Source organism: Dermochelys coriacea, chromosome 8 (assembly GCF_009764565.3).
Source record: "Dermochelys coriacea isolate rDerCor1 chromosome 8, rDerCor1.pri.v4, whole genome shotgun sequence".
NCBI classification, from domain to species: Eukaryota; Metazoa; Chordata; order Testudines; family Dermochelyidae; genus Dermochelys; species Dermochelys coriacea.
The window spans coordinates 81662123-81676524 of record NC_050075.1 but is presented as its reverse complement, the minus strand read 5'-3'; the positions used below and the strand labels follow the sequence as shown (position 1 = coordinate 81676524).

Here is a 14402-nt window from a genome sequence, read left to right as displayed (position 1 = left end):
GAATAAAATATGCCCCACTGTGTGCAGTTTCTCCTGCTGTGTATGTTTTAATTCTTGAACTGAAAACTCTGCATTAGGTATTTCTCTGTAACAATTCTAGTATCATTTTCTAATCACAAAATAATATTTACCACTTCCCCATACAACTTTCAGAACAGAGGGAGCTGCTGCAGTTCTGTAAAGGTCATGAACCTGCCTGACGAACCACAGATGAATATAAAATATTCTACTGAGCTTAACAGGCTCTATTAATGTACAGATCCAATACACATTTTTTTATTTAAATTCATCAAAAGGTTAAAGGTCACTTTTCAGTTGTTACTTTGCATTTATTTTTGTGAGATTAGTTTTGCATGTTTCTAAAAAGGAAGTAGGAACTCTATAAATTACTGTCTATTAATTATAGTAGCAGCACCTAATAATGCTTTTAGAATTCTGGGGGAAGAATCAGACGTTTCCATTAAATATGGTTTGGGCTTGGATAAATTGAGAATTGGTCCCAGTTCAGAACTGCAACCTAAATTTTGACTGAAGCCAACTTTTACTTTTTGTATGTTTTTAAAGTCTGAAGTAGTTCATTTTAACTTTTTTCATTTTTTTTTTCACTTTTCTGCATCTCACTCTTTGCTCTACTGAGTTCCACTGATTGTGAACATTCTCAAAGCCTTTTCTCAAGGTGTTTGCACCTGCCAGGAAATTGTACCAAAAATCTAAGATGGTAGCACATTCTTAGGAAATTCCTGCCCCGTTCCTCATACCCTAATAATGTCAGGTTCAGATAAAATTCACAATAAGTAACCCAGAAAAAAAATCTCATTATATATCTGTGGATATCAAAATAAGATAGGACAGAAAGCCATAAAAGAGTTCTTTCCAGAACCACAGGCTTTGGGAAATGTGCTGCAATTCACACTGGTGGAGAAAACTGCTGATGGCACATCTGCCTTTTTTCTTCCAGTGTTGAGGCTCAGAGAAAATGGAACATCACTTTCTGAGAAGTCAAAGTGATTTACTCCCTAGAGCATCTCTGCAGATCCTAACACTGCCATCTGGCCCAGCCCTGTGTGCCTCATCTGAACAACATATCCCAGACACAAGTCGAAATAAATTGTATGCAGTATTCCAGAGCCCCCTTTATTTATCAGTATACAGAAGATGTCTGAAGAATGTTGGTGCCAGTCAGGACTAAGCAATTATTCCAATATTATAAGGAAGCCTGAGAAGGACAGCAGAATTTGTCTGCAACACCAGCCAGAACGGTCATGTTGACTGTCCTCTGTCATTGAAGCGTCACCTACCCATCAGTGCATGTGTGTAGTGTGTGTAACATCCAGGAGTGGTTCACCTATCAATCCATCCAACTTGCCCCCATTGGGTTTGCTCCTGGTGGGGGTCCATTGCTGATACACCAGGGTGGAGTTGTTTTATTGCAGTGGCATTTTAGCATCTAGTACCTAAAGTGTTTATTAGTGAACATTTGGCCTCAGACTTTGAAGTGCTTCTTGTAAATGAGCTAACCTTTGGAGGGGAGCTCATTATTGATTGCACACCTCATTGTGGAGGGATTATCATTCAGCTACTCTTAATTTGCCGTGGGCTCAAATTTAGCATATATGTTCTTGTCTCGGGTGCAGTTATCAGTAGTTTACAGAATGCATTATATTTACTTATTTATGGGTATAATGGAACAACTTTGCCCCAGCATAAATCTGTGGAGGTCAGTGAGGTTACATCGAAGATGAAATTGGCCCATTGTTGTCGGATATCCTGTATTTCTTCATACCACACTGTCATCCCAAAAAATTAACAAGCTTTTCCCAGAGACACACAGAACCAGATCTTCAACATCTTCAACGACAGCTGAGAACCCCTTAGCACAAGTTAAGGATTGATGTCCAAAGGGGGTTTTAAGCCACGTTTTGTGCTTCCTCGATCCTGAAACCATTCTGATTAGTTCCAGTCCCCTGAATCATGTTTAAACATTCCTCAGGCACTTCAAACTTGTGCTGACCGCCTATGGCACCAAAGAGCAATTACAGCAACCAGGGATTTCCAGGGTGCAGTCACTCTTTCTTCTGGCCTTGCCAGTTGCTGGGAGTGGTGTAGAAGCTGTTATGGCATTTGTAGCCCATCCAAGGACCTCCCTTTAAAAAGATCTTGTAGTTAGGTAAAGTGGCTTTAGAATAACTTTGTTCTGGTGGAGGAAAGGACTGGTCTCAACTGTTAGAGTATCCAAGTGCCCGAGAAGGCATATGTAATAGTCTAATAGTTGTTTCATTCTATCTTTGCTGTTAATGCTACATAATGCTTAGAGGAAAAAAAAATCTCCAGCTTGCTGCACGTCACTGCAAGCAAAACTAGTACATAGACACAACCGCATTTTTCAATATTTGGGCCTACAAATTGATATTAACCAACCCTCAAGTCCTAGTATGGGGATCCTTGGGGATTCTATGGGAATCAATTAAAGTTGACTTTAATGGTACAGCCCATGTGGATAAAGTTTGCAGTCCATAAAGTAGTGAGCTTAAATATATATATATATATATATATATTGAGGTAAGAGTTAAACAGGACAACTCTGAGTAGATTAAATGATTAACTTCTTTGGTTTCTCTTTAAGTGGTTTTGACCTAATGCCTGTATATGTTTTACCCTATAGTCCCCATGTGCAACCATTAGACCTCTCCATCTCAGATAAAAAATGATATAATTTGTTAACTACTGAGATACTGTGAAAATTTCCAACAGCTCAGTAAAAAGAAGCTATTCAGCAAGGGTGATTCTGTAATTGTGATGTATTGAGAAAATTCAGTGTTAAATGATCCTCCAACTTGCACTTCTTCATATACACAGTATAGTGTAGCGTGGAGGTATGAGTACACTGGTGTATGATGTTAATTATGTAAGAATGCTGGCTGGCTCAGGTGTCAGATGGGTCAGATAGATTACACTTGATTAGCCAGCTGGGTCAGGTGTCTTGATACTGATCATCCTTAACGGCAGTACTTAAGTACTAGTATAGGAAGGTGAATTCACAGTGGAGCTGCAGTCTTAGCTTGCAGTGTCCTTGCTGCTGTCAGTTTAATTTAGACCTGTAACAGTATATTACTGTGTGGCTTATTTTATTTATGGCACGCAAATACAGACAACTGATATGGTTTTTTGTTCATGAAATTAGACTGTGCTGCTAGGGCCAAATCCTAGCCCTTTAGTATGCAGCATAATAATAACATCCTTCACCACCGCATAGCCCAGGAACTGATACTGCTTGTCCTGGGGACAGTTGTGGGGAGATGGGGGGGAACTTTACTGAGCATTGACTCCCCTGGCTGCTGCGAAGGGGTGGTCTTTAGCCAGCTGGGGCCTGAACTCCACTTCTCGAATGCCGTCATTTTGGAGTTATCAGCCACAAGCCTGTCTTTGGCACTCCAGGCCAATCACTCTTGCAGACTGCCAGTCAGCTGAAGAGAAGCGCCCGCCCCACTGGAATGTTGAGTAGGCATTTCCTGACATCATACCTCCCCACCCCCAATGGCAATGTAGCAAACTGGACAACATCACTGACTCAGATGTCGGTGAAAGGGAGTTGTTGACTAGTTGCATGGTGCTGGGAAAACATGGCTGCCTCAGATTATTTCTCTCCTGAATTACTTAGACATCTGTGGTTGCGGAGCCCCAAGACACCATGGTACTGCTCCCTGGGGCTCAGGAGGGCTTACTGTGCTGTGGAACTGATACAGATTCTTAAAGCCTCTGCAGTAGGTATCCACTCTCTATGTATGAAGCCCAGCTCTACTGGAGCGCCTTTCACATCACTATGGAGCAATAGGTGTGGCAGGTTGATCTATGACAATCTGAATCCACAGACCACTTCACTTGACTTTGCATGTATAGGGCAGTGGTAGACAGGCAACAGAAGCTTCTGCAGGTCTGAGGCTTCAGAAACTGTTGTGAATAAAGATGTGGGGATTCTGCCACCCACAAAGCCTCCCTGTGCCAAGCCTGTACATTAAGGTTTAGTATTTTGGGATGGGGCTGAGTTTCAATTATTATTGTCATCGGGTGGTGTTGCCTGTCTGACTTTTCTGTTTTGAAGTAAATCTTTCAGTCCTGAGCCATAACACCTATTTACGTTAGCAGGACTTATGCGCACACACACACACACACACACACACACACAACTGCCACTGAAGTCAATGCATACAGCAGGGAATTATGCACTCACAAGGCCTTAGGGTCTTATTGGAATAGTCTCTGTTATTGTAGAATTTAGTTACAGTATTTTATCCAGTAACTCCAGCAGAATCTTAGACAAATGCAGAAATGTCCCTAGCATGCAAACTGCATCCACTAAACAAGAATGAAAATACACAGTATAACAACAATGCAATTTATATTTTTATAAAGAAATCAAAACCAGTTACAATTAAATTGCAAACAAAGGAAGAACTGGAATCCATAAAACAGGGTAATGTTTAAGTAACCAAGCTAAAATCAGTTCAGTATTTTTCTGCTGTATTTAAATCCATATGCCCATATTTTTAAAGTACCCTGATACTTAATTTTGTTTTCAGTTGTATTTTTTTATTTGAATTACATATGGTGCTATGATAGGATGTTTCAGAAAATCATAAAGTGTTCCTGCCTGTAAAAGCAATGTCCTTTCTTCTTAATGCCAAGAATGCTTTTCCCAAAGCACTCATTCCCTGATCAAGACACTGTAGCCGCTAATGAGGAAAACACTGCAAGTACCTCATTCAAATGTTTTCTTTTGTTCATCTACAGGGAGTTTGCTCTGTAATAGTGAAGAATCCCTGAGTATCAATGAGTCTGAAAGTGCTCATATTCTGCCAAGAATAAAGTTGTAAAGCTTTGTGTGCCAACACTTTAAATTAATCTAAAATAATGCAAAGGGGACTTTGTCATCTTGGAAGGTTTTTTACAGCCTCATTGCTATTGTCTCAATTAATAAGAGTGTTCCATATCATTGACATGGGTTACCTGCTCTATTGCCAATTACAGCATCAAGGGATGACATCCCTCTGAGGACATATGTCTGAGTTGCTGATGGGGGGAGAGGTGAGGGGATATTGGCATGGGACAAGACATATTTTTTGTATGTGAAGCTTTATGGCATGTCACTGGTTTCCAAGGTAGCTCTGTTTACTGGCATCTTCTTCCTTGAATGCCACTTCATGTCCAATGCTAATCAGTCCTGTTAGATGGGTCTTACGAAGCAGATAGCACATTAATTCGGCATACAAATTGAGAGAGAATCTTTGATGGTGAAAAAGATTAAAATACCCATGCTTACATTTCGTTTCATACATAAATAATGTGAGGTTTCAGAGTAGCAGCCGTGTTAGTCTGTATTCGCAAAAAGAAAAGGAGTACTTGTGGCACCTTAGAGACTAACACATTTATTAGAGCATAAGCTTTCGTGAGCTACCGCTCACTTCATCGGATGCATTTGGTGGAAAAAACAGAGGAGAGATTTATACACACACACACACACACACACACACACACACACACACACACACACACACACACACACACACACACACACACACACAGAGAGAACATGAAACAATGGGTTTATCATACACACTGTAAGGAGAGTGATCACTTAAGATAAGTCATCAGCAGCAGCAGGGGGGGGAAAGGAGGAAAACCTTTCATGGTGACAAGCAAGGTAGGCTAATTCCAGCAGTTACTTATTATTATTTATTATTTATAATTTATTATTTTGGTGGTTATTTCCACCAAATGCATCCGATGAAGTGAGCTGTAGCTCACGAAAGCTTATGCTCTAATAAATTTGTTAGTCTCTAAGGTGCCACAAGTACTCCTTTTCTTTTTATAAATAATGTGGTAACCCTCCCCCATACCTTTATGTGCTCTCAGAAATCTTCAGATTTCCCTTGTTGAATGGTGTTTAGCGTCTACATCTATCATGAACTTAAACAAACAAACAAAAAAGCCCATAAACAAAATATGCCTGCCAAAATACTTTTAAAAATTTTCCTATCCACAGGGCCCTTAGTCACAATTCTTGCCTAGGATTTTCTTCTGAGATGCAGTATAAGAGCTTTTTTAAAAATCACAATGCCATTCCCATGAAATAAGCAGTTTTAAAATTTACGTTTCTGTATGGCCAAGCTGCTGTTTGTTATAAACATGTGAAATCCCCAGATTGCCCAGGATTCCTTTTTTACAGGGGATACTGCATCATTAAGTACGGAAGGAATATAATGTAACTATTCAAACTGCTTAAAATATTTCATAACCATACATTATTATCCAAAAATATTTTTCGAGTAGATATAAAGAGTAGTCAATTCTGCATAGTGAATGCCTCATAAGGGGCTCATTTATGGTTGAAAACTGAATAAAAGCAGTAAATTAAGAACAGACGTAACCATAGAGAAGCTGTAATCTACTGCAGATTTCCTTGGTGAATGAAGTATTGTTGTGTAGATTTATCCTCCTTGCTTGTACAGTTAACCAGTCACATCTGTGGCCAAAGTGCTGTCTGTGCACCCAGGCAAGCTGGGTTCAATAACCCCATGGTGGAAAGCGAATGCTGGTTTACACTGTATTGATACAGTGCAAAATAAACTCTGCCAACTGTTTCATTGGGGCATGCCAGGTTCAAGGACAGATATATAATATTGAATCTGTACTCCTGTGAACTGGGGATATAAAATGATAGGACATTTGGAAGCAAAAGCAGGTTTTGCCAAGGGTTTTACATTAGCATAGTTGGCCTTGTTTAAGGGCAGGTTTCAACAGACTGTCACTGACTCAGAATTAACGTTTGTACTTACTAGATAATAATGGGAGCTTCTTGAGTAGTGTTTTATGAAGGGAAAGACACTTGTTTATAAATATTCATTGCTGAAATGTAAATAGTTGTATATGAGTATAAGTTGTTGCAAGTTATTTGATTGTTGTCACTTCTGTACTATTTGTCACCAATATACATAATGAACTGACAAAGATGGCATGTAGACTTGACAGTAAATCAGTTTACCTTTATTGCTGTTTAACTTTATGATTACACACCAATCAGATAACTGATCTCCTTTATCCAGAACAAAACAGAAGAAGGTCCATATTCCTTACATCTTTCTGTTTCTTCTTTGCTTATTCTAGGACTGCAGCTTATAACAGGACACTAATTTTGATTTTACATCTGGAGGATTGCATCTATTGCAAAATTTCAACACCACCTTATTAACTCGACATAAAAAAAATCCTAAAATCTGTAAGTTTCTTTTCATTAACAAGTTCTTTTTATGGCATGTTTCCCAGGCTACATTACCTTTCATTTCAAGTAAATAAGCCTCATTCCAATTCTCTCTGTAATGTACATTTTAAAAATAGTATTACTACTCAAGTCAGGAGGGAAAAAACTTTAATATTTAAATGATCATCATGTTATCTAAGTCATTTAGAACCCAATTTTCCTTACCTAGATATTAAAAGCATTACCTAGACATTAAGACTTATGTCCCTTCTTAACTTAATGTTATAGAAAAATATAATACATGATGAACATCTTAGTGTTAGAAGTATGCTGAATTGCCTGAATATTTCAGAGGAAGACATCAAAGTTGAGTAATGCTGATGGATTTAGCATGCATGTGAACTGTAACAAGCCGGTAAATAAAATCTATCCTATGCTTCGTGTGTGTGTGTGTGTGTGTGTTTATCTATGTTGGTTGTAAGTTATAATAGCTCAGGATCAGGGAAATAGTATTGGCAAAAACTTGGGTCCTTTTAATTTAGTAAAGAACTGTAAGGAAAGCATGAAAATGTTATGTTTGACTTGATTCGTAACATAAATGATCAAGTTTAAAATTACCATTATCACTTAATGGGAAAAGAGGTCACCGCTCCATTAGTTTCTGTGGAGGGAACTGCATCCATTTATTATCCAATGGTATTTTGGCCTGTTGTTCCTTGATAGTCTTTGTGTTTGGTTCTGAAGTGACTTCCTTTTTTTTTTTTTACATTCACTTGTGTTGTGAAATTCTCTTACCTTGTAGAACAATTTTTTTTTCCTATGGTATAGAGAATAGGGTGATTTTTGTCTAGAAGTTTTGTGTTTTCCTCATATGTTTTTCAGGCAGCTCACAACTTAGAATCAGTGGTTCTCAACCAGGGGTACACGTATCCCTGGGGGTACACAGCGGTCTTCCAGGAGATACATGAACTAATCTAGATAATTGCCTACTTTTACAACAGGCTACCTTTAAAAGCACAACCGAAGTCATGCGAACTAAAATTTCATACAGACAATGACGTGTATAGTATATAGAGCAGTATAAACACTGAAATGTAAGTACAATATTTATATTCCAATTGATTTATTTTATAATGATATGGTAAAAATAAGAAAGTAAGCAATTTTTCAGTAATAATATGCTGTGACACTTTTGTATTTTTTATGTCTGATTTTGTAAGCAAGTAGTTTTTAAGTCAGGTGAAACTTGGAGGTATGCAAGACAAATCAGACTCCTGAAAGGGGTACAGTAGTCTGGAAAGGTTGAGAACCACTGATTTAGAAGACTCCATGTGACTGCTGTTTTAAGGCCTGTTCCAAAGAGTCCAGTTGACTTCAATGGGTTTTGGATCAGGCCCTTACTGAGTGCCAGGAAAAAAAAGAGATTTATGTTTTTTTAATTTAAATTATGTAAAAACATTACTGTGAGGTAGCAACAGCAGTGGTTATCTGGTACAGTAGAACATAATTTTGTGAAACAGTTGCAGATTGATTTACAGCTATCAAATGCAGATGAGGGATATGGTGGTTTTGAGGTGAGGGAGATTCTCTCCATTTTGTAAGATTTTTTTTTTTTTCCCCCAGGGAGGTCAGCAAGACTTTTCTGAAGGGATTTAATTAAAGTTAGCAAGTAATTTTGTGTTCTGCAGCATGTTACATGTTGTGAAAAGGTTAGGGATTCACTCACTGCAGCGCATCAAAAACCTAAAGGTGATAGGTGAAATTCTCTTTGTTGCAAGTGCTGAGAAATAATAATTTAAAAGGTCACTTACACTCAAAAAAGAACATTTATTTAATAAGTAACTTGTTTGGGGAAATGCTGCATTTTTAAAGGTTAAAATGGAGTCTAACTGGCCAACAGTGTCTGTGAGAAGTAAATCATTGGTAATTTTAAAAAACAAAACCAAACCACTTCTGCACATTTCTTACAAAATTCAGAATATCTACTATCATATGCAGAATTTCATCAGACCGAAAGCTCAAGCTATTAACAGTTTTTCAGTGACTTATTAAAGCACCGATGCTTTCTCATGCAATATATTTAGAATCTGTTCTCTGTTTTGCCTTGATGGTAGAGCTGTAGCATTTTTTAAGACCAAACATACAGGTTGCTTGATTTCTTACTGTTAATGAGTATTGTTTTGTGTACAATGAGCTGTCCTGATTGGCATTTTCTATCTATATAAATGAAAAAAATTGATTTATTATAGTGGGTTAATGGTGAAGTGGATTATAGATCTGCTACGTAGCCAAAAGAGAGGTGATAAATGTGAAAGTGCACCAGCTCACAATGGGTTTTTAGAGGGTTTGAAAAAGTATTAGTTTATCTAATAAAATATTGGATTATGAAGATTCTTGTCCAGTGGGGTCAATGTGTAACAAATAACATGTTGTGAAGTTATTTTTTTTATCCCCTCCTCTCGGAGTGCTGTTTCAAATAGGCATTAATGTTCTTCAAGACCAAGCCTTCTTTTTGCTTATGTAACTAAAATCTTTACACAACATGGAAGAAAGAAATCTTTCTAAACTATTCATCACTTAATAGATGTTACAGTTACTCATTTCTCTGGTCTAATAGAAAACAAGGCTACATGACAGAATTTTTGTTAGTAATATTGGATGTTAATAGTGCTTTTGTTGAATTTATTTTGTAGAACTGTTTAAAAATTTAATTTAACTGAAAAATTAAGTTATCAATCACTTAGGTAAACTGAACATTATGCTTTTTCAGTATAAGATATACAGGTGAAAAAAGGACAAACTCCTGTGTACATAAGGAATTAATAGTTAGAAACTTACATATACACTTGTTTCAAGAGAATTTTGTCTCAGATAAAGTCATCCTCCTTAATTTGTCTTGCTTTCCATTTGAAAGAGGGCAAAATCTATTTCCTGGGCAATTTTGCACAGCAAAGATATTAATACTTTTGGGTTTAATTGTATCCTGTGTTTAAATACACGGTGGGTGAAACCCTAGACCTCTGCTTAATTGCTGTGAGAAAATAGCCTGATTTCTCTGAGATTAGGCACACGCTTATGTATACTTTGACCCAAGAGTGCCTCCTTCAGAATTAATCTTCTAAGGTAGTGGGATTTGCTTTTGTACGTGCAGTAGACTCATTCATGACAAACGGTGCCTAATAAACCAACTTCACCCTCCAGACCTCTCTTTTGCTGTCAGTTTTTCTTCAACTATTCATTTCACACATCCCTTGTCCAATTGCTTATTAGCAAATAAACCTTAAAGGAGGTAATAGGTATAAATTTAATGATTCCTTTTAATTAGAGAGGCTTAAGGTTTAAATAATGTGTTGCGGAAGTGGAAATGTAAAGAATTTCCATTCGAGCTGTTAAAAGCAGAGAATATCTACAACTGATCCAAACATGGTGCTCTGTTATAAGACAAACTTTCTCGTGTTTATTTAACGTGTATGCTCTTCTGCTATATTTCATTTGATTCATCTATCCATAAAAGCACTTCTCCCCATCAGCTATATTGGGATTGTTTCTATAATACGTAACAAAAAGTTCTGGTTTTCAAATATTTATATTAGTCAAAGTTAGTCTTGTTTATAGTTTTTGGCAGTAGAATTTTTTTTTCTTTAAAAATGAACTACTTCAGTTTAACTAAACAAAATGTGTTGAAATGGACTGTCTTATAAGTACAGTCGGCAATAGAAAGGATAAAGGCCCCAACCTGCAAACCTTTACTCAAGTGAGTAGTTCTTACTCATACCAAATAGTCCCATTACCTACAAAGAAACATGTGTGAGAGAATTTGCAGAATTTGACCATAAGGCACCAATCCTTCAAACACTTGCACACATGTAACTTTACTCATGTGAGTCATGACTGTGAATCAAGTTATTCATGTGTGTAAATATTTGCTGGAAACTGAAGTTGCAAAAGTTGAATTCAGTTGAGAATGGACTGGTAAATGCACAGCATTTCTTTTTTCCAGAGTATTTTGTAATGTTGCATTCTTTCCTGTATCTGTAATGATAAGTATTGAAGCCATCCAATCTACAGCTGACCTGCCAAGGGTTTGTCTTTGCCTCTTGCTATTTCTGCTGTTGAAGTGTTCCTGTTTATAGTGTAACACTGGAAAAGAAATCCCAGATGAAATAATTATTTTAATTAAAACTATAGATTAAAATATCATATAAATCAAATCAAAAATATTATTTGACTTTATTTAATTTATATTCTTGCCAACAGAGTTTTCTTCACACTGATTGTCACTTATTTTATTTTATTCAAGTTATTTGGCTGTCATTTTCCAAATACGTGATCAGAAACAGATTCAAAGGAAAGCATATTTTTGTGGTAAACCCTCTAGCTGTTGTTACGGCAATAAGCCTTGGTTGGCTGATATTGAACTACGTAGTCTAGACTCTCATAAGGGAAAAAAGCCTTCATTAAACAAGCCTTTTAACAGCAAGCCAAGCTTGATTAAAATCATGTACAGATGAAATCATTTATTTATAATTCCTTTGTAGTTTGGTGCATCCCCAATAATTCTTGAGGCTTAATAATACTTAGGAGACAGCTGGGGTACTACTTAAAAGTCTGTTATTTCCAATTATTGCTCAGAAGTCAAAACACATAGTATAATTCTGTTCAAATAATTGCAAATGTATTAATGTGATACACAAATGTTAGAAGGATTGGGCAAAAGTAAACATTACAGAATGCAGGCTTGCTGCCTTATGTGGGATTCCACGGATATAACCTTAAGGGGGAAAACTTTAAAAATAAACAAGAAGCATCCTGTGTGTTTTTGCTCCTTGTTACCCTAGCTGGGCTGTCACAACACAAGTGTCTGGCTAGGATCCTGAACAGCTTTGGTTTTTCTTTTTTGTAACACTTGGCTACTACCTGTACTTTGTCAGCTTAATTTATAATTTATGCTTGGTCAGTATGATTTTTCCATTCTCTACATTTATAGGTATAATATTTAAAGAAGCAACTTTTGGGCTAAAAGCCTAGGAGACTAGGAAATCCTGTTTATGGCACCAATTGTGTCAGAAAGGGGAAAAGATCATGGTGCAATAAATATACTAAAAGAAATCACTTGAATAATTTAGCTCTCTCTATTAACCAGAGCCCATATAAGTGAATATAATCCTACTACAGCATTGATGAGCATCATCAGTAACCCTGATGTAATTTCAGTGTCACACACAGCTCAGGCCTTCATAGATGGCAGAGTGGGGGGCATTGTAAATGACTGTTCAACTTACAAACAAAGCAGAAAAATATGTAATGACAATGCCAAATTCCTTTCTGTGGTGGAGTGATTAAGATAGCAGAAGAGGGAGCCTTTTACATCCTTCCCTTCCAGGGCACCTGACACAGCAATGCAGAATTCCAAACTGTACTACTCAAGGGGATCCCAAGAGGGACCCCCCACTTGGTTCCCTAGTTAGGGAGCAAGGCCACGACCCCTGCCCTGTATATACTGCTAGAGTGGGGTGTACATTGCTTTTTTTCAGAGCACCTATTGAGGTCTGTGGGCTTTTCCTGACTGTGAGATTGTACCCGGAGCTGTTCTGTTGAAAGAGTTTGGTGCAGTTAAAATAGCAAATCCTTCATTGCATAGAAGAAATTGGAGAACTGAGTTTTAGAAGTTTCTGTGCACTCTTCACTGGGATCAGAAGCTAATGTACAAACTCCTGGGAATCCCAAGGGAATATGCTGAAGTTATGATCAACCAGTGACAGGTCACGGTAGTGCAGAGAGCAGGTTGTGAATCAATGCAGTTCCAGTCAGTAGATAACACTTCATGCAATACTTCCTTCCCCACAAAAAATAGAGATATGGGTTTGCATCTACTAAATCTATCTAATCTATAGATCACCACTGCTTTTCTTGCAGTGTGTGAGTGCCTTTTCTTGGCATTGCTGTGCATGTTTACAGCCAAAGCAGTTTTCTGCTGTAACATTCAGTAAAATAAGCAGAAATAAAATATCAACAATGAAGAATGAATAGTAGGCCAGACTCTTAGTGGGTTTAAATAAACTACCCAGATTACATCGTCTGAGGGTCTGGCTCCTTATTGTTAAAGAATTGTGTTTGCTGATGATTGATGTACAATTAAGGTATGTTAATTCCATGTCACACATGCACATGACAAATTGTCCTAATCTGAAATATTTCTGGAAGAGCAGTTGAGGTAGAGACTGAACAGATCAAAAAAGGAAGATGAACTTTCCAAAGTATTTAAATGCCCTCTGCAGTTCCCCCAAGGTGACAGACAGCTATAGAGAGCTACACCCTTTTCTGAACAGAGCAGGTAAAATGTTCAGCCAATCACCCGACTGGTTAAAACAACGAGGAGTCCTTGTGGCATCTTAGAGACTAACAAATTTATTAGGGCATTAGCCCACAAAAACTTAAGTCCACTTCATCAGATGCATGGAGTGGAAAATACAGTAGAGAGGTATAAATACACAGCATATGAAAAGATGGGAGTTGCCTTACCAAGTGGGAGTCAGTGCTAACGAGCCAATTCAATTAAGGTGGAAATGGGCTATTCTCAACAATTGACAAGAAGGGAGGAAAAATCACTTTTGTAGTGGTAATGGGTTCAATGTAATCAAGATGGCCCATTTCAAACAGTTGACAAGAAGGTGTATCAGCAGGGGGAAAATTAGTTTTTTATAGTGACCCACCACTCCCAGTCTTTATTAAGGCCTAATTTGATAGTGTCCAGTTTGCAAATTAATTCCAGCTCTGCAGTTTCTCGTTGGAGTCTGTTTTTGAAGTTTTTTTATTGAAGAATTGCCACTTTGAAGTCTGTTATTGAGTGTCCAGGGACCACTCTGAATCGCAATTGGTTGTAGTTTAGAAAATGTAAGTAAAAATCAAGGATGAGCCCTGAGATTGCTTCAACTTCCACACCCTGCAGAAGGCAAAGGGTCAGGGATGTATGTCTGGATGTGTGTGGGAGGGGGATAGAGAAAGACCTTCCCTTCATGACTTATATAAGAGGCCAACTATTAAGTTAGATCAGTGTTCAAGAAGTTTACAATTTACCATTAGAGCTAATGCATCGAATACTTCAATGTCAGCTGTCCTGAGGATTTAACACATAGTTTTATATCAG

General features: G+C 37.6%; 1 protein-coding gene across 7 annotated transcripts in view; it reads left to right on the top strand.

Moving 5' to 3' along the window:
* The window catches only part of ADGRL2 (adhesion G protein-coupled receptor L2), a 480081-nt gene that overhangs the window by 167860 nt on the left and 297819 nt on the right, over positions 1–14402 (top strand). For 2 of the 7 annotated variants that reach the window (XM_038412994.2, XM_038412998.2), the window contains one exon: positions 7162–7273. The exons of the other annotated variants lie outside the window; for them this stretch is intronic. The gene's annotated coding sequence lies outside the window, so the exon portion shown is untranslated. The remainder of the gene's footprint in view (positions 1–7161; positions 7274–14402) is intronic. 7 annotated transcript variants of the gene reach the window in all.